Below are 20,834 nucleotides of genomic sequence, written 5' to 3' on the forward strand. Positions count from 1 at the left end.
ATAGGGGAAGAACAAGAGGTCCCTGAGAACTGTATAAGGAAGGTGTGAGCAGATGAGAGTAGGCTTTTTTGCATGGATATGATGGATGATTTTGATGTATTACCTGAGAGTGTGTGTTGACTGTGAGATGGTAAATATTTTTAAGACATTGTTTGATGAGTTGTATGTGAGAGTGAGATCTCCCCAAATCAGTCTTTTGACTCTGTGGAGCTCAGCTGATGATGATAATAATAATAATAAAATATATAATCATAAGGAAATTACTATTTCTAATGTGACTAGTGGTGCAGTAGCAATAGGGAGTGCAATACTGATGGTAAGACAGTGGGTGTGAAAGGCAGCAAGAGCATGAATGACAGTGCAAAAGTGATTGGAAATATGAAAGTGGAATTGATGAGGCAAAAGATCAAGTCATCTAACAGAGTGAAATGAGGAGAATTATAGGTTTGCATGGAAGAATGGAATGAAAGATTGGCCATGTGAAAGAAGTATCAAATGATCTGAGAATAGCTCTGTATAAGAGATTCAATTATTAGAGGTGTGTTGTGAATGAAAATGTGCCCAAGGTTTTTTTCCTGGAGGTAGAAATTGAGTGATTGAGGCATTGAATATGAGTAGTAAGCAAGCAAAAGAGTTGATAGTGGTAATACGAATGAATGATATTGTTGGAACAAGGAAAAAGTGAAGTTGGATATCAGGAGGTTGTTAAAGAGAGTAAAAGATAACAGTGTGTTCCCCAGGTAACAGTGATGAATTGAGGTGGCAAGCAAAGATTATGCATGGTATGCTAGCAGATCCATGTGTGGCATGAATTTGAGGGACAAATGAAATTGTATAACAGAGATGGACCACTTAAGTGGTTTTGGTGAGAGTAATGACTCCAGTGGATAGAAGATGGGTGATGGGGGAAGAAATAATTTAGAAGAGTTTGTGAATGGAGAAGTGAGTAGTGTGAATGAAGAGAATGAGGGGACAAGAACACAAGACAGACAAGGGAAATGAGATCAGGATAGATGGGGAGAGACTGCATGGGAAGTGTACATGCTGGATTTAGAAATTCTGGAAATAGAGAGAATTTTCAAGAGGAAGGTATGGAAGTGTCACACAACAGAGATGTGGTGTTCATGAGGCTTGTCATAGCATCAGAAATGATCTATTATGTTTGTTTAGCAATACTAGAAGTATTCAAAATTGGACAAAATTGTTGTATCAATTTAGTTCATCTACTCCAAAAGTGGGGAAGTAAGTGAGATGTGGTTGGATGAGGAAGTCCTCACAGGAAATGAAATAGAAGGATATGATGTTTTTCATGAAGACAGGGACGTAAAGGAGGATGAATGGTTGATGACAACAAAGGAATTATTGCCCATTCAAGGTGGAGATGCAAGGGTTAAACAGTGGTTTTTAGTTGGTATAGTATTAAGTAGAAGTGAATGGAATGAATTTAAATTAAATATTTAGTTGGGTGTCATTATTGACATGATAATGTAGAGAACAATGAGAAAGAAATATATAGACCAAATTAGGCTGGCATTTACATAAGAAAAGGGTGATAGGGAAATCATTGTGAGTGATTTTAATTTCAGTAATAGATGAATGGAGAGATGACATATAGGGGCAAAGATAATGAATTTCTGGAGTTTTTGATAGCCACTTTAGGCAGTATTGAGGATCAAGGATCTTAGAACTGATCATCTCATCAGAAGATATTATTATTATAATTATTATTCAGTCCTCCATGGAATCAAAAGATTCATTGTGGGAGGTCATTCCTAGGAAACACAGTTTATCATACCACTCCTTGAACTCATTGACTGTTCTTGCTCTCATCATTCCCTCAGGCAATGCATTCCATAGTTCAACCACCCTCCATGCAAAGAAACCACTTCTCACCCTCTTGCTCACAGCTTCCATTTGCATCTTCCAGGGATGACCCCCTTGTCATTGCTCCTTCCTGTTGTTCCACCAAGCAAAAGACCTCCCCAGTGTCAACCCTGTAACTACCTCTCAACAGTTTAAAAGTCTCAATCACATCACTTTTCCTTCTTCTGTCTACCAAACTATGCAGTCCATATTCTCTCAGTCGATCCTCATAACTAACATTGTAGTCCTGAAACCATCTTTGTTATCCGCCTCTGTACTCTTTCCACAGTTAATTTATCCCCTTCAAATCCTGGGGACCAAATCTGAGAACAATAGTCTAAGTGCGGTCTGATCAGGGTCTTATGCAACGGAATGATAACTCTTTTATTTCTGCAGGTCAGCGTCCTCATTATTGCAGCAATCCTTTGTGTTACCTTCACCACCTTTGCAATATGTCCCTTGAATTTCAGGTTTCTATCAATCATCAACCCCAGATCTCCTGTCTCCCCCCTACTTCCTCCAATATAGCTCCTCCAATAGAGTATGCAGCGTCCAAAACCTCAAGACCTTACATTTTGCTGCATTACAGATAACTATTACTAATAACCCTTCCCAGCTTTACATCATCTGCAAACAACTGAATATCCCTCTGCAATCCATTGACAATGTCATTGATATAAAGTACTGAGCCCTGTGGGACCCCCACTTGTAACTTTCTATCTCCTTTTGACATATTCAATTGACTAACCTGACATCTAAACCCATGTGTTGCAACTTAAATATCAGCATATTATGTGGCACCCTGTCAAATGCCTTTGTAAAATTTCCCTTCCACTTCCTCTAGCACAGTTTCTCTAATAGAGTATGCAGTCTCCAATCGATGTATTCCAAAATTCAAGTCTTTACATAAGAAAGATTCCAGTAATTGGACCACATGTTTATTAAGATAAATAACAATAAAAAACAAGCCCGACAAGTTTCGTAAGTTGTTTGACTTACATCTTCAGGGGTCAAAGGTAACTAAAAGTTTAAACACAAGAAATGAGAAATTACTCAAAATAGTTCATTCTATGCAGTTGTGGCCATCTAACTGTTCATTAAATTAAATATCCGAATGCAGATTCAGTGCAATGCTAAGTTTGAACAATGCTGGATGCTGTTACTTTCTGTTGTTCATGTTCACATTATCCGAGGTCTGACTTGGGTGTTTTTTTTTTATCAATGCTGACCAAACTTGGTGTAGAATTAGTCCTTGGTTTTTGTTGCATTACATTGGAATTCTAACTATGTTTGCAGCTTCTTTAAATTTCCTTATGTAACAATTTTTTTTCAATGTAAGACATGTTTGTTTTTTTCCAGAGTACATTATGGTGGTGGAAGTTGTATGGTATGCTAGGCCTGATTTGTGTTCTCTTCTTTTTTGCATGTCTTTTTTTGTGTTCATTCATATGAATTTCCCCTGATCTTCCCGTGTGGCCTACATAGCAGATGCCACAGGAACAATGAATTTTATAAACACCTGATTTTTTTAAAGGATGATGTAGAGGTTTTGGGGGATGTAGAAATCTTGAAATTTTTTCAGAGGTAGAAAAGCAACTTTGATGTTATGCTTGTTTAATAATTTGGCCATTTTGTCTGTAACATTCTTGATGTATGGAAGCGTGATTGCGTTCTTGAAATCTTGCTTTTGTGAGATGCTTGTAGGAGGTATGTTGAGGATTTTTTGATTGTCTTAGGTTCATAACAAAATTTTTTTGAGGATCTGTGTTAAATATTGAACTTCATTTCTTTGATTTTCTCTGCTGGAAATGTTATAAGCTCTGTCCCTCAAGGTTTTAATTAAACCTATTTTTTGCAAGGGGTGGTGTGAGGCCGCATTGAGAAATCTTCCTGTGTTGGTGGGTTTTCTATAGATGGAGAAGGATAATTTATTATCTTTTTTATTGACTTCTATTAGGATATCAAGAAAGATAAGTTTTTGTGTTCTTCTTGTTCCAAAGTAAATTTTATGTTGTTGTTGTGTATATTATTCAGGTAATCTTTGAGAGCCTGTGTAGCTCAGTGGATGTGGCGTTTGCACACCACCGCGCTTGGCCGCATGAAGGAAGGGTTAGTTTCGAGTCTAGTCGGCGACTAGAGGAAATTTTTCTAAGCCTTTTTTCGACCGGTTCCCGAGTTAGTCGATCTCTGGCACGGGCAAGCAGGTTTTTCCTCCCGGAAACTCAGGTTTTTCGTCCTGTAAACTCAAGAAAATCGACTGTAGAACCCACATTATTTCAGACATTAAATATATTGTGTTAGGGTCAGGGACCACGAGATGGCGGCACATTTGAGCCGTCTCTCTTCACTGCATACCGCTTAATTAGTGATAGCCTTGGGCCATCTGTCTCTGATTGGGTACCAGTGGAGATTGAACTGCCCACTCAGTCTCCAAAAGTTAGATAGGGCTAAATGGCCTCGCCTACTCCCGTTTATGGGAATAAAAAGGCGTTAGCTGATTTTTTTTTGATCTTTGAAAGCAGTTAGTTCCTTTGTTGCTCCTGGCCATATGATGAAAATATCGCCTACATATTGTAGCCAAATTTTCGGTTTTTGATGATAATTGTTTAAAGCATTATTTTCAAAATGTTCCATATATAGGTTAGCTAAAGCCAGGGAGAGGGGGATGGGGGGGCCCATAGCCAGTCCTTCTTTTTGTTCCCAAAATTTGTCTTGATCTTGATACATGAAAAAAGTATTTTTTATGCAATGCTTATAAAGTTCTACGATGTCCGGAGGAAAAAGGTCTTCAAGGAGATTCACTGTTTCATTTCTGGGAACATTTGTAAACAGGTTGATTACATCCAAACTTGCTAAACCTCTGAAGGTTCTATGCATATATCCGTTACCTTCTCAATAAAATAACCCTCCTCTTGAACATCTGCACTATTACTAATAACCTTTCCAAGCTTCATATCATCTGTAAACTGAATATCCTTCTGCAATTCATTGATACTGTTATTGATATAATGGTTAAACAATACAGGTCTCAGTACTGAGCCCTGTGAGACTCCACTTGTAACTTTCTGCTTCCTTGATACTGTTCCCTCATACACAACCCTCTGCTGCCTATCAGATAGCCAATTCTCAATCCAATTCACTAACCTGACATTCAGATACATGTGCTACAACTTAATTATCAGCTTGTCATGTGGCAACCTGTCAAATGCCTTTGTAAAATCCAAAAAAAATGGCAGTATATGCCTTTCCCTCATCAACTGCTCTTGTCACTTTATTATAAAAGGTAATCATATTACTAAAGCAAGAGTGCCCCTTAACAAATCCATGTTGACTCTCACAGATAACATTACCCTCATCTGCCCAATGCTGTATATGGTCCCTCACTACTTTCTCCAAGATCTTAACAACCACTGATGAAACACAACCTGGCCTATAGTTAGACACTTCCAGTCTGCTACTGCCCTTATGCAATGGTACTTTCTTACCTTCCCTCCATTCCTTGGGTACCATTTCCATAGCCAGACTTTCATTGAAAAGCTAGTTCAAAGGAGCTGTCAGTTCTTTTAGCACATTCTCTCAAAACCCGTGGTGAAATACCATTTAGTCCCACAGCTTTACTGACATCAAAGGTACTCAGTATTTGGAACACACTCTCCTCTAGTATTAAAACTTACTTCTCTAGGATTAAATACTCCAATAAAGTGTTTATTGAACAACTCCACTACATCAGTCCTCTGCATCAGTCACTCTATTCCCATTTTTATCCCACAATGTCATTCTTCCACAATCATTTCTCCTCCTACTGGCCACATAGCTAAAAAATTCCCCAGGATTATTTTTGAATCTTAGTGCCAATCTCTTCTCATATTCCAGTTTTGCCTTCCTTACCCTATTATTATACCAAATTATTCTTCACCACATTATAAATGAGATGTCAAATCGTCCTCCAATTGATGAAAATTACCATAAAATGATTCCTCAGGTTGTGGCCAGCCATATGAAGATGCCGTGAGAAAGGGATATGGAATTGCAAGGCTACTGAATATAACAAACTCAGGAGAGCTTGCAGCTATATCATGGAATAAGGAATTGAATGGGAAGGAGATCCGTGCTACTTGGGCTGTACTCAGGAACTATCTGGAAGATTGTATTCCAAAGGTAATGAGATTAAATAAAGTTGATGTAAAATGGATGAATGAAGAGGGGAGGTATGCAGTCTGGAAAAAAGAAGAAGCATTATGGAGGCAGCACAAGATGAGTAGCAATGATCACTTCATTGGAGATTAAAGAAGAGCTGAGAAAGATGACTCACTTGGTAACAGTAGCTGAACTGAAGTATGAGCAGGAGTTAGCCAATAAGGTAAAAAGAAATCTTAGAGAGTTATTAGAGAGAGCTGGGCTGGTTGGCATACCTGCAAACCAGCCCAGCTCTCTCTAATAACTCAACCATCATACACACAAATCCCCCTCCTTGAATCTATTCACCATCAGGGAACTCACAACTAATTCTGGCAATCCATTCCAATTACTTACCACTCTCCACTCAAAAAATCTTGTCCCCCCCCTACTAATGGTCCTAGTTCTTTATTCGTCATATATTGAAAAAATTTCACTTGCATCAATTTTATAAAACCTCTTTAATATCTTAAAAGTTTCTATCATGTCCCCTTTTTTTTTGCCTATCATCTAAACTTTGTAACCTTCAGCCTATCCTCATAAGGAATATTCCACAGACCTGTCACCATTTTGGTCACTCGTCTCTGAATCTTTTCAACCACCTCCTGTTCCCCAAGAAACCCAGGTGACTAAATCTGTGTGCAGTAGTCAAGATGTGGCCGAATCATAGTCATAAAGAGGGATAATAACTTCCTTATCTTTATTTGTTAGCATGTGTTTCAACATCCAAGTAATTCTTTGAGCTGTTTTACCAAATTTTGCAATACCTCTGAACTTTAACTATTTGTCCACCATTATACCCAAGTTCCTAGCCTCATCAATTTCCAGCAAACCATTACCATCAATATGATGCCCCATACACCTTTTCGACCCGAAGTGCATAACCTTACATTTTGAAACATTAAATTGACAATCATTATCCTTTGCCCACAATGCCAATTTATTTAAATCATCCTGCAGGATATATACATCACCTTGATCACCTATTGCTCTCCCTAGTTTTGCATCATCAGCAAACAATTGAATATCCTCTCTTAAATCTTTCCTTGTGTCATTGATATACAAATTAAAAAGTAGTGGCCCTAGTACTAAACCCTGAGGTACTCCACTAGTCACCATAATTCTTTTAGAATCCACTCCACCATATGCTATTCTCTGGTGTCAGTCTGTCAGCCATCTTCCTATCCGTGCTACTAGCTTCATATCCATTCCCATGCTCTCCAGTTTTTGTAATAGTGTTCCATGTGGTATTCTGGTAAAGTCAAGCAGCATCATGGATAGCCATTACCTTTATCCAATTCTGCTATCACTTTACTATAAAATGTTAATAAGTTACTAAGACTGGACTTACCATTTACAATGCCATTCTGCCCACTATAAAGTATTATGCCTTTCAACAACTTTTCCAATACTTTAACAACCACTCCTTATGTATTAATTGGTCTGTAGTTTGCTACCTCTGTCTTGGAACCACCTTTATGCAATGGTACTATCATACCCTCTTTCCAGTCCCTTGGAACCCTTACATAAAGGATATATATATTAAATGAGCAATTCATAAAGGTATTTCATGCTTGTGAATGTGACATCATGCAGTATTTCAATGTACATTGAAGGGGTGGGAGTAGTATTGATGGCGAGAGAACAGGAGATATATGAGGAATTGAGTAAACTTGATGTGAATAAGGTTCTAGGATTTAATGATATCTCACATATTTTAAGGGAATATTCCAGGAGGTTAACACTAACAATGACATCTTTTTAACATGCATCTTGGACTGGGCTAAGTATCAAAGGAGTTGAAAGAAGACAGAATTGTTCTTCTTTATAAGGGAGATGATAAGACAGGCTTTTAATTATAGGCCAGTGTGCATGTCTGGAATTGGGGTTAAAGTGTGAGAGAAGTTAGTCAGGATTAAGATTTAGAATTGGGTTGATAGCAGCAACATTCTCTTTGATGGATTTCATGGGTTGGCTTAAGAAAAATCATGTTTTGGTGGTCTACTTACTTATTCTAACAACATAAAGATTAAATTGGATGGGATCGGATAGTAGATTAGTGTGCTGACTGGTTGTCTGAGAGGTATCAGCAAGTTGTGTATGATTGAGCAATATTCCAGACAAGGAAAGTCACCAGCAGTGTGTCTGTGTGTCCGAAGGATCTGATTTGGGGCCATTTCTGTTTGGCTTTTATGTTAATGAAATTGAGGAGGTTTGAATAGTGATTGATATGCAGTTGTTTGCAGATAATGCAAAGTCAGGAAGTACTATGAAAAGTAGATCAGATGTTGTAGTTTTACATGGTGACTTGAATAGACTGGCTGCATGGGCCAGTGACTTGAGTTTGACAATTTAATGTTGCAAAGTGTAAGATTTTAAATTCAGAAAACAGATGAAATGCAAAGTATGCTGTTGGAAGATTTTACAGGAGGTGGAGGAGAACAGGAATCTGGAGATGATGGTGGAAAAAATCCCTGAAGAACACATTGCTAAAATTATGAGGACAGCACAGCAGTAAGGATGTTCTCGTTCCATTGTAAAGGTTTTGATAAGGAAGCATGTGGATTACTGTGCAGAGATTTGGTCACCTGGTTTTCAAAAGGATGAATTGGTACTGGAAAGGGTTCAGAGATGATTGAGTTGGCTGCTTGTACATACCCTAAAGGATGTGTGCTTCATTGTGGAATACTAAGGCAATTAATGTGAAGTTGTCGGCCTCTATATACAAGTAGGTGTATAATATAGTTGTGAAGATACTTTGCACAAATTTTGTTTGCTTACACTTGAATAAAGAATTAAACAAAAAAATTATTTTTGGCAACTTTAATTTAGTTTAACAAATGATTAAGAACAATTCAATGAAGAGTGGAAAAAGGAAATTTCTTTTACACAGCTGAAGCCATGAAAGAGGAATTTCCATAGCTTCAGTATGAAAGTGGTGAGATAAGGTATTCTATTTGTCCACAATTCAAATCATTGTGTGACAGTTCATCCTATGTGTTAAATGTGTCTGCATGTTAAAATGTCTTTGTGTTAATTGCTTAATATTAATGTGAAGTATTAGCCTCTCCGTAAAGATACTTCACGTGCAAACTTTGTTTGGATACAGGATTAAACAAGAATATAATTTCTTGGCAACTTTAATTTAATTTATAATGAAGTAAAAAACTTTCCACATCTCTTGAACTGTGGAATTTCTAGATGAACATGACCCCATAAACCTAGAACTGCTTTGCATTACACCATCATCATTTTTGTACATTTTCAGTTCCCACACTGAGCATATAAAGTCAAATAATTTCTTCTATGCCATTATAAACAAATGTTGAGTGTTGAAACATTCTAAATCACCACAGAAAGTCTGAATGAGATAAAAAAAAATCCCTAGATCTACCCACCTCCTGCAATTAGTCTTCAGACTTCATAGTGGTTCCCATGAAATATTAATAAGTTCAGGCTGTGCTTTATATCTCACATGTTGCAATTGAGCAGGAACTTGCTTGACTCATATATCATGTCTTTCAACAGTGATCATATGCATTTTTAGAAATTTCGTGAATATTTATGGAATGTTTTCTGGTAGAATTTTTATATTCTATATAAAATTTTTTCTAAATTTTATATATATATATAACTTTATATATATTCTGGTAGAATATAAAACCTATATTTGTTAACTATCTCACTGGCATGAAAAATCACACACAAAAAAGTAATGTTCTGATTTCATATCATAAAACAAGAAAAAAAAAATTAAGCATTTGCTTTTTCAAAATATGCATTACAGAAATCAGTTGGTTTCTGTGTTTGGTGAAATTTATATGTACACTTTGTTAAAGTTTGATTTTATAATTGGGCAAATCAGGCTAAGAAAAACCCTAGAGAGTTTTTTAGATATATGGGAAGAATGATCATGGAAAGATGAAGTTAAGGGATGAAAGTGGTAGAATGGTAACTCCTGCAGAAGACATTGTTAAGCTATTCAGTGATCAATTTATAAGGGTGTTTCATCCTGATCCAGGTGGAATCATAAGGAACTTAAGTGTAGAGGACATAGGAGAGGATGGCTTAATTGTGAGTGATCAGGAGGTATTTGAGGAAATAAATAACATTGATGTTAATACAGTGATAGGAGTTGATGACATATCACCACACATCTTAATGGAATGTTCCAGGGAACTGGCAGTAGCATTGACATGATTGTTTAATAAGTTTTGCAACAGCACAGGTTTCAAGGGAATGGAAGGAGGGTAAAATTGTTCCCCTATATAAAGGTGGTGGTAAGGCTGTAGCTTCAAATTATTGGCTGGTCTGTATATCTGGAGTTGTGTAAGTAAAGGTTCTGGAGAGATTGGTGAGAAGTAGGATACAGAAATGGATTGATAACAGCAGTATTATCTTTGGTTATCAGCATGGGTTTGTTAAGAGGAGATCATGTTTCACTAACTTGTGTACTATAACAAGGTAACAAATAGCTTATACAAGGGAGATGCATATACAGTGGTATACTCGGCTTTTGATAGACTGCCACATGACAAGCTCTTAAATAAATATGGGATTGGATAACAGACTTCTGTGTTGGATTGGTGACTAGCTGTCGGATAGGTATCAGAGAGTTGTATATGGGGATGCAGTATCCCAAAAGGGAAAATTACCAGTGGTTGGCAGCAGGGGTCAGTTTTGGGACCATTGTTGTTCAATTTGTATGTTAATGATATTGGGTTGGGTTTAACTAGTGATATCCAGCTGTTTGCGGATGATGCAAAACTTGGGAGAGCAATGCACAGTCAGCTGATGTTAATGCCTTACAAGAGGACTTGAATAGATTGCATGAATGGGCAGGTAAGTGGAACTGTCAGTTCAGTGTTGCCAAGTGTAAGGTTTGAGATTTGGTAAGCAACAATGGGATGCAAAGTATACACTTGGTGGGCAAACTTTAACAGAAGTAGAGGAGATGAGAGATCTAGGAGTGATGGTGGACAAGGATCTGAAATTCAAGGGCCACATTGCTCAAGTGTGGACAGATCACATGGGATAAAAAAAAAAAATGCATGTTCAGAATGCAATCGACCAATCAACCACCCACACACACACACATTTAATAAATCTGTGGGTGGGTGTGTTTACAATTGCAATCAACCAATTTATCATTATATGTATGTATATGTGTGTGTATATATTACATATATACACACACATATACATACCCATACCTAATTAAGTATAGTGATAATCGAATTTTCAAAATATATATCAGGAGTCTCAACTGTTGTGATCAGTTGAGATTCCTTGTATATGCTTTTCGTTTTAATATAATGCACAATTTTTCAACGAAGATTTATTTTTTTAAATTTAATAAATAGTTCCTTTATTTTAAAAAAGGGGATGTGAGATGCTTTACTCCTTGGAAAGAAAAATTTGCACTTTGGAATTATCAATCAATTAAATGAAATTGCCATGATTTCATATGCTGGTTCGTGCTGAACTCTCCAGCAACTCAAAATGAATCAAACACATACACAAACAGAACACCATGGTCATTGTTATTTTATAAAATAATCACATAGTTTTTTTTTTTTTTTGCTTAAGAAAGAAAAAAAAAATCTAATTCAGTTTTAGGTCAGTTTTTCTTCCCAGAGTTGAGTTCTATGGGCTGCGAGGACATCTCTCACTGCAGAGTTGAACCTGTTCAAGATCCGTTTGTCTTGCGGTGCCCTGGTGTTGTGGTATCTTTTTCTTGCCTTGTTTTTTTCTCTAATCAGATTCATAATATCTTCTGGCAAGTGGTTGGATTTGCGGGTAGTTGCAGGGGTTGTAACTGCTGCACAGGCTGCTTTAATCTGTTCTGTTAGATTTTTAACAGCTGTTTCAATTTCCTATTTTGATTTTATGATGGGAACAGGACCAATATATTTTGGAAGTACCTTGGAGTGCCTTTCCCAAGGAATGAATGAGTGAGGGGGGGGGGGATAATTTTTCAAGGTGTCCCAATTTTAACCGTATTGAGTTCTGGTCTGATGATAGATCATTAATCGTCATTAAATTGTATTGGAGTCTGATGTGCTGCAGTATGGCTATATCCAACACATCAGCCCAACCCTAAGTGTTGTGATGGGTGGGGTCAGCGGGACTTATCACATGGTTGTTGAAACCAGCATAGTATTGTAGTATCTGTCCATTTTTGTTGGTGGAATAACTATTCCAGGTTGAATGCTTGGCATTTAAATCACCTGCCACAATGATAGGCTCTTCGGCATTGAATAAGGCATTCAAATCTGAGAACAGTAATATTTTTTGTGGAGGTATGATATGCTGTGAAGATTTTTAATTTGCCAGCAGAACTCTTGAGAATCTCAATGCCAGTGACCTCGAGGTTGGTGGTAGGAGGGATGTTTATGGAGAGATGAAATTTTTAATGAAAATGGCCGTGCCTCTTCCTCTGTGGGATAGTCTATCGGCTCTATGCAGATGGTATCCACAAATTTTGGGGTTGTCTGAAGATCTTAGGTGCGTCTCATTTAGTAGAAGGACATCTGGCTGATGTCTTTGGATGAAATTTTGAAGTTCTAAAATCTTACTCCTCAGGCCATTCGCATTCTATGCAATGATCTCTAGAGATTCTGGTTTTAATTTGTTACTGTTCATTAGTGAGTGCTGAGATGATGGTTTGTGTATCCTTTAGGAAGCTTTTGGTAGAAGAAGGTGAGGGGGTTAGATCTACTAAAGTCCAGCAGCATATTTGCTAGTGAGGCAGTGATAATAGCTGTCAAATTGGATAGTGGAACTGGTTGAATCTTTTCCTGGGTTAACTTTTTTTACACGAACTACATCTACATATATCTTTGTCTTAATTTGTTTGGATGATCTTTTAGAGATATCTGGTTGCAGAGGATAGGTTTCTGAGCATTTTTGGATGACTGGGGGGGAGACAGTGGAGTTGTGGTCTCTTGGATAGGTCTGCTGTGGGGAGAGGAGAGTCTGCCTGCTTCCGTCTGCTTGTTTTTCGGGTTTTGGATGCATCCTCTATAGTTGGCAGTATGAGGGCCGCTGCAGTTGGCACATTTTGCTGTGGTAGTTTTTGGTTTTGTACATGTGTTGGTAGGGTGGCTTTTTGCACACTTCAAGCATTTGAACTCTGCCTTACAAAATCTCTGCGCATGACCGAATCTGTGGCATTGGCCAGTAGAAGCCTTCTTTCTCAAAGGCTCAGGGGTGATTCTAAGACCACATACTGATTTGAGGTCATAGATGTTTTTGTAGATTTGATGTACTTCTATTAAAACTAGAGGCATGGATCTGCTCTAGTCATCCTGCTGACCTTGATAGGTGGTTGGTCCTGGAGGCAGAGATCAGCTTCTATTTCGTCAGAGGTTATATCCTCTGAGAAACCCCTTAGAACCACCTTCAAATTTCGTTCTGAGCCAAGAGAGAAAGTATGGTATTGGATATCTTTTGAATCCAGCTCTTTAGTTAGTTTTCTAAAGTCTGACGCAGTAGTAGGCTGAATCCTAATGCCATTGTCAGTATTTTTGGCTGAGATATACTATATCTGAAGGTTTGACATGATGGATCTCAGTTGTGTCCATTTCTTTTTTTCATGTAGGACAATCGGAGGTACCCTCTCTTTGAGGGAGGCAGTGTGATCAAGGCTGGGGGTGTCCTCTTCCATACCTAAATCCATGAGAGGTTCAGTGTCAGAGGTTTTACGTTTCTTACGAGCCCGAGTTTCATCGAGGTCTAGTTGGGGGAATCACCAAATTGAGTTTCTCCTCAGTCTGGGAACTATCTTTGCACTCTTTAATTTCATTTGTCAAGGAGTAGAAATTAAGAGTGCCTGGCCAATCATTTTCAGCTTTTTTTAGTATCTTTTTGAGAATGCTAATTAAGCGTCCTTTGGTGCTGAGTGAGTTAATATAAGCATCATCGTCCTCTTCCTCACACATTGCGAGATATTTAGAACGATAAATCAGCAATGGCAGTTAGGCCTAGCGAATTGGCCTGTATATAAATGGAGAATCACTTACCTGTGAGTGATTAGTTATGGTAACCACAGGCACTTCCACAACATGCGCAGACTTGTCTGGAAATTCTTACCAAAAATTAGATATTCACAGACATTATTCGTGCTATTATCACTATTTTATGGATAAGCATAAGATCTGCATAAACATTGCTTACAGATATAATCAAAACTATCAATTGAGATACCAAGGTTGAAGTAATGCAGAAGTCATATATATCTCATATAGAAGTAGACAGAAGGTGTGCTTGATCTTATTAATAAAAATCTCTGGATGAGAGAAAGATGTAGAAAGTTTTTTTACCTTGGGTGTATTATATGTTAAAGATACCAAGAAATTTTATACTTGGTTTTAATCCTTTTTTCCAAGTAAGCAAAACAAAGTTTTGTGTGTGAAATATATTCACATCTGAGCTACTTGTATATAGAGGCTAATGACTTCATATCACTTATAGTATGTATCCCATAATGCAAATCACACCCACTTTCAGGCATGTATAATGCAATGCATAATGGGAAGGGTCACTACCCATGCCAACCCCTTACCAACTTGTAGGTCTCTATCATATCTCCCCTCTTCCTTCTCTCCACCAGACTCTGCAAATTACATCTTCTCAATCTTTCCTCATACTCCACATTCCAGAGGTCAGAAACTACCTTAGTCAGTCGCCTTTGGACCCTTTCCAACATCTCTTCATCCTACTGAAAACCCGGTAACCAAATCTGGGCACAATAGTCCATGTGGGGCCTAATCAAAGCCTTATACAATGGAACAAGAATCTCCCTACTTCTACACGTCAGTGTTCTCCGCATCATTCCCAGAAGCCTTTGTGTTGTCTTCACAATTTTGGCGATGTGTCCTCTAAATTTTAGATCCTTATCCACTATCACCTCCAGATCTCTTATTTCCTCTACCTCCAACAATATATTCTCACCAAGCATAAATTCTGCATCCCATCATTGTTTTTCAAATTTTAAAACCTTACATTTTGCAACATTGAACTTGCATCCCCATTTCTGTGCCCAATCATGCAATTTATTCAAGTCTTCTTGCAAGGCCACAGCGTCTTCACTACTCTTTATGGTTCGTGCCAACTTTGCATCATCTGCAAACAACTGAATATCTCCATCCAAATCTTCGCCAATATCATTAATATACAAGTTAAACAGTAATGGCCTTTAAACAGACTCCTGAGGCACTCCACTAGTGACTTTCCTTTTCCTGGATATCGCACCCCCATACACAACTTGTTGATACCTATCAGATAGCCAGTCTCCAATCCAATGCACTAATCTAATATCCATCCCCATCTTCTCTAGTTTGACTGTCAACTTATCATGAGGTACTCTATCAAAAGCCTTTGCGAAATCCAAGTATATTACTGTGTATCCTTCTCCTCTGTCCAAGGAAGTAGTCACTTTATTGTAATAAGTAAGTAGATTACTAAAACATGACCTCCCTTTAGCAAATCCATGCTGTCCATCAAAGATTATACCATTGTTGTCAACCCAACTCTGGATCCTGGTTCTCAGAAGCTTCTCCAACAACTTAACCACAACACCTGACACAGAGATAGGCCTATAGTTTGATGCTTGAGTTCTATCACCTCCTTTATGAAGTGGCACAATCTTGCCCTCCTTCCACTCTTTAGGAACTTGACCAGGGCAAGATTCGTATTAAAAAAATATGCCAAGGCAGGTGTCAACTCCCTGGCACATTCCTTCAGAATAAGCGGTGATATCAAGTCCCACAGCCTTATTTACATCTCTCCATGAAGTCACATTCACAAGATTGAAAGATCTTTATGAACTGCTCATTAAGTATCTCCACCACACATTTTGTAACAGCTGTCTTTATACCATTTTCTCCAATCAATATCATCCTTCCATAATCATTCTTTCTTTTGCTGGCTACATATCGAAAGAACTCCCTAGGATTCTTTTTGGCTTCATTAGCTAACTACTGTTCATATCTTTCTTTAACTACTCTCACCAACCAAGTCACCCTCCTTGCCTGGTCTTTTGTAGACCTCGTGAAATTGGTTATTTCCACTTCTCTTATGCCATCTCCACAATGTCCTTTTTCTCTGTATCACATGTTTAATCTCTTTATTCATCCATCTCACACCTACCTTATTTAACCTTCTCACCCTTGGAATACATTTAGACATTGCATCTACTAGATTGTTTTTGAAAATCCCCCAAGCTGCATTGATCTCTTTTCTAGGTAACTCCTCATTCCATGCTACACCTGCAAGATGTCTCCTGAGCTCTTCATAATCACCCCATTGTAGTTCCACATATACCCTTTTCTCACAGGGGTCCTCGCACTGCTGGCAACCACCCAGGTAATCACCTCATGATCACTCTCACCAATTGGTGGATGATTTGATACCTCATTTATAATTATTATTATTATTATTCCTGACACCTCCAAGGAGTCCGAAGACTCATCGTGGGAGGGTACCTACTCTACAGCTCATTCTAACCGCAACTACACCAAAGCAATCTACCGCCCACTACCACCACTAGTATTTCAGCAGACAATCACCAACATCTATGCCCACAGTGGGATTCGAACCCACAGCCTTTTGGCTGGAGTGCAGATATGCTAACTACTTGGCCAACCAGGCTAAAAAATTTCATACAAAACTTTTATAGTTTCTATATTCAGCTTTGAAATAATGCTAGATTTAACATCCACTTGATTTATATAATTTTGCATTGCTGAAATGAAGCTTTTTTGGCTCTGATGAGATGAATAATACATCCTCTGATGAGATGACTAAATCCAAGACCCTTAATCCTCGTGTGTCCTCTGTTACATACTGTCTGAGGTAATTATCCCATTATTCAATTTAGATTTAATTCAATTCAATTTAAACCAAGGTGGCTAAAAATACATAAAATTGAAAATTCTTACCAACCAAGCTACAAAATTTCTTCATTACATTATCCCCAAGTTAGACAACAATATCAAAAATGCAGAAACTTAAAAACAGAAACCACACATGAATCAAGTGACATAGAAGATGAATGGGAAAATTTGAAACAAATTCTCACAAAAGCAGCAACAGAAACCTTAGGAATTAAGTGCAAATGGATTAGAAAAAGAGGACTACCAGACTGGAACAAAGAAATAGAAAATATAATAAAAACAAAAAAGAACAGTTTCCAGAAATGGCTAAATTTCAAAATGATAGAAGCAGAAATAGAGTATAAAAGAAACAGTGCAGTTGCAAAAAGAGAAGTAAGGAAAAACCGTAGAGAGAGAGAGAGAGAGATGGAACAGTTTTGTAACAGAACTAGAAAAGGATATATTTAAGCCACAACCCAAAATCTATAAAGTAATAAAATACATGAATAAAAAAATAAAGAAAAGATAAAAATGCAAACAATAGATTTAGAAAAATGGGTGACCTATTTCCAAAATCTCTGGACAGATGAGAACAATGAAATAAAATTTTATAAAACAAAGAATGACCTAACAGAAAATATCACAATGTTAGAACTGAAAAATACAATAAAGAAGATGAAAAATAAGAAAACACCAGGAGAAGACAATATAAATATAAAACTATACAAAAATGCAGGGGGGAAATTTAATGAAAGACTTCTGAAATTTTTTAATATGGTTTGGATGTCTGGAAAAACTCTTAACTCTTGGAAAAAAGCACTGGTTATCCCAATCTATTAAGAAGGAAATAAAGAAGATTGCAATAACTATAGGGGAATTAGTCTGCTAAATACAGGATATAAAATCTATGCAGGAATATTAAAAGAGAAGCTAAGCAGTATCGTAGAGGGCAAACTACTAGAAGAACAAAATAGTTCCCGAAAAGGCCGATCCTGCATAGATCCAATTTTTACTCTAAAATTATTAATAGAAAAGAGAAGAGAATTTCAAAAAGAAAGCAGATGTGGCCTTTTATTGATTATGAAAAAGCCCTTGACAAAATTAGTAGACAAAAATTGTTTAAAATATTAACTGATTTAAATATACCAAACTAACTTTTACAATCCATTCAAGAAGCATACACAGGAAATAAAATAGCAGTTAAATTAGAACACATCTCAGAATGGAAAGATATATCAAGAGGAGTACAACAAAGATGTACCCTCTCACCTCTGATTTTCAATATATATATATATAAATAAAATTATAACAATCTGGAATCAGTATAACCCATTTAGTTATACTGATTAAATAACCAAATGTTTTATTTAAATAACCCATTTGGTTATTTTTTGATACAAATAACCCCACAAATCAAAATAGATACATTACTATTTGCAGATGATCAAATAGTATTAGCTACATCAGAAGATGATTTACAAAGATCATTGAAATCATTAAATGATATCTCAAAACAATATATAACAATATCTAAAGAAAAAACAAAAGTAATGGCATTCAAAGGAGAAAACCCAATAAGAAGTAAAATAGTGATGCATAATAAAATATTAGAACAAGTAAATATTTTCAGATACTTGGGATGTGATTTATCATACGAAAAAGACATAGAGACACCCAAATATCAAACTTTGTCAAATTAAATGGCATAATAAATATTATATTTAAACCATCCCTAGTACAAAAGCACACCAGAATCAGACTGTATAATGTCTTGTCAAAACCAACTCTACTATATGGAAGCGAAACATGGACCCATAAAAAGAAAAGATGAAAAATGAATTCAAATAGTAGAAATTAAATTTCTCAGAAAAACATCGGGATATACCAAGTGGGACCATAAAACAAATGAAGAAATTTTACAATCCATGAATATAAAACCAATCAATTACTACATAAGATAGCATAAACAAAAATGGATAGAACATTTAAATCGAATGGACAACAGCAGACTACCAAAAATATTATACAGATATAAAATAAGTGGAAAAAGAAGAATCGGAAGACCAAGAAAGAGATGGCATGAGACCGGAACAGGCGACCTGAATACATATATTTATTTATTTTGTATTTTTAATATATATATATATATATATATGGGAGAGAACCATTAACTTCCAATTCCAAGGTAAATTGTATTCTTGGGTGTTGATTATTCAGATCAGGGGTTCTCAAACTTTAAATTTTGTACCACATAAATAAGAATCAAAAAATATATGTACCACCATTTGCTTTGCTTTATATTTTCGATTAGTGTTTGTTTTACTTGAGCTGCCATTTCGTTAATTCATCGCGAAACAGTGTATCATCTGACAAAGAAACAACATTCAACTTGGCTGCTGCTGTAGAGCCAAGAATAGACATCACAATGTCTTTGGCTGCAGGTAATATTAAAGTTTCTCCAATAGTATGTGGTTTTGCAGTTTGAGCAATTCTCAAACTAACCAAATATGATACTTCCTCTGCTCGTTCGTTAATTGTAGTAAAAGAATGAAGTGAACGTTTGTTAGTTTTCTTTTAAGAAAATCGAGAGGGTTACCTTTTAAACAGGGGTGTTTGTTTTGAAAATGCCATAGCAGAAGCGATGGGTTCATCGAGTGATTAGAAAATTGTTCGTAACAAATAACACACTGCGGTCTGGGGTCGTTTTCATCCTCGTTCCAAAAAAATCCATATTCCAAACAATTTTCATTATACTTTCTTGTAGCAGTAGCATTTCGTTTTCTAAATGCTTTGTGAGATTCAGGATTAAAACTAGAAGTGCTTGTTGTGTCGGTGTCGTCTACCAGACGTTTCCTCATTGTTTTTTCAATTCCTAACCATTTGTCCATTATAACGAGGATATTGTCATTATAATGACATTACATCATATTTTATTTGACATTATAATGCCAAATAGAGTGACGCTACTGTTATTATATTTTGTATACTTTGCTAGTGATCTCGTTCATAAACAAAATTCAGCACATTCCCGGGCATTCGCAAGAACATCACATCTCAGTAGTAGTAGTGTCTTAACAGCGTTGTCAGCATAAATCAAAAACGCCGCTCCACATTCATACGAATATAAACATAATATTTATTTTTAATATCATTTATGTTAAATAATATTTTTATGTTAAATAATAGCTTTCCTTTATTTTTTTAACAGAATATCACATATGTAGAAAGTTTTTTACCTTGGGTATAATATATGTTAAAGACTTGGAAAATGGAGTAAAAACCAGGTTTAAAATAGCTTGGCATCTTTAACATATATTATACCCAAGGTAAAAAACTTTCTACATCTATCTCTCATCCTGAGATTTTTATATTTAATAAGGTCAAAGCACCTTATGGTAACTTGTATTGGTAAAATACTTATAAGCTCTGTATTACTTAACCTTGGTATTTCTAAGCCTGGCTCCCACTGATGAGACCTCAATAAAGGTTGAAACCAGTCTGGGTAGTGGCCCCTTGCCTTTAATGCATAGCATCATACATCTCCTCAAGGAGATGGGCTTTGCATTAAGGGTAAATATTAAGAATAGTGATCAGAGTTTATACCACCTTTACCACGAGTTGCCTTGACTTACACTACTTTGTGGGTCAGCTAGACTTGCACGACGTGCAGATGCAAACTTGACTTATTTGTCTGTTTGCTTACTTGGGAAATGGAGTAAAAACCAGGTTTAAAATAGCTTGGCATATTTAACATATATATATATATATATATATATACACACACATTTTTATATATACATATATATAGCAATTTCCAGCAATGTAAACATGAGTTTATATTGAGTTTATTAAATATGAGTTTAAACTTAAATATGAGTGTATCATACATTACCCGACTGGAAAACTGTCAGATATTTT

General features: G+C 36.5%; 1 protein-coding gene across 3 annotated transcripts in view; it reads left to right on the forward strand.

The window, feature by feature from the left end:
* Positions 1–20,834, forward strand: part of LOC150096865 (malonate--CoA ligase ACSF3, mitochondrial-like) — a 59,285-nt gene that overhangs the window by 19,856 nt on the left and 18,595 nt on the right. The gene's annotated exons all lie outside the window — the stretch shown is intronic.

This window comes from Typopeltis vanoorti, chromosome 18 (genome assembly GCF_054136105.1).
Source record: "Typopeltis vanoorti isolate ZY-2024b chromosome 18, IOZ_Tvanoo_1.0, whole genome shotgun sequence".
Lineage (NCBI taxonomy): Eukaryota > Metazoa > Arthropoda > Arachnida > Uropygi > Thelyphonidae > Typopeltis > Typopeltis vanoorti.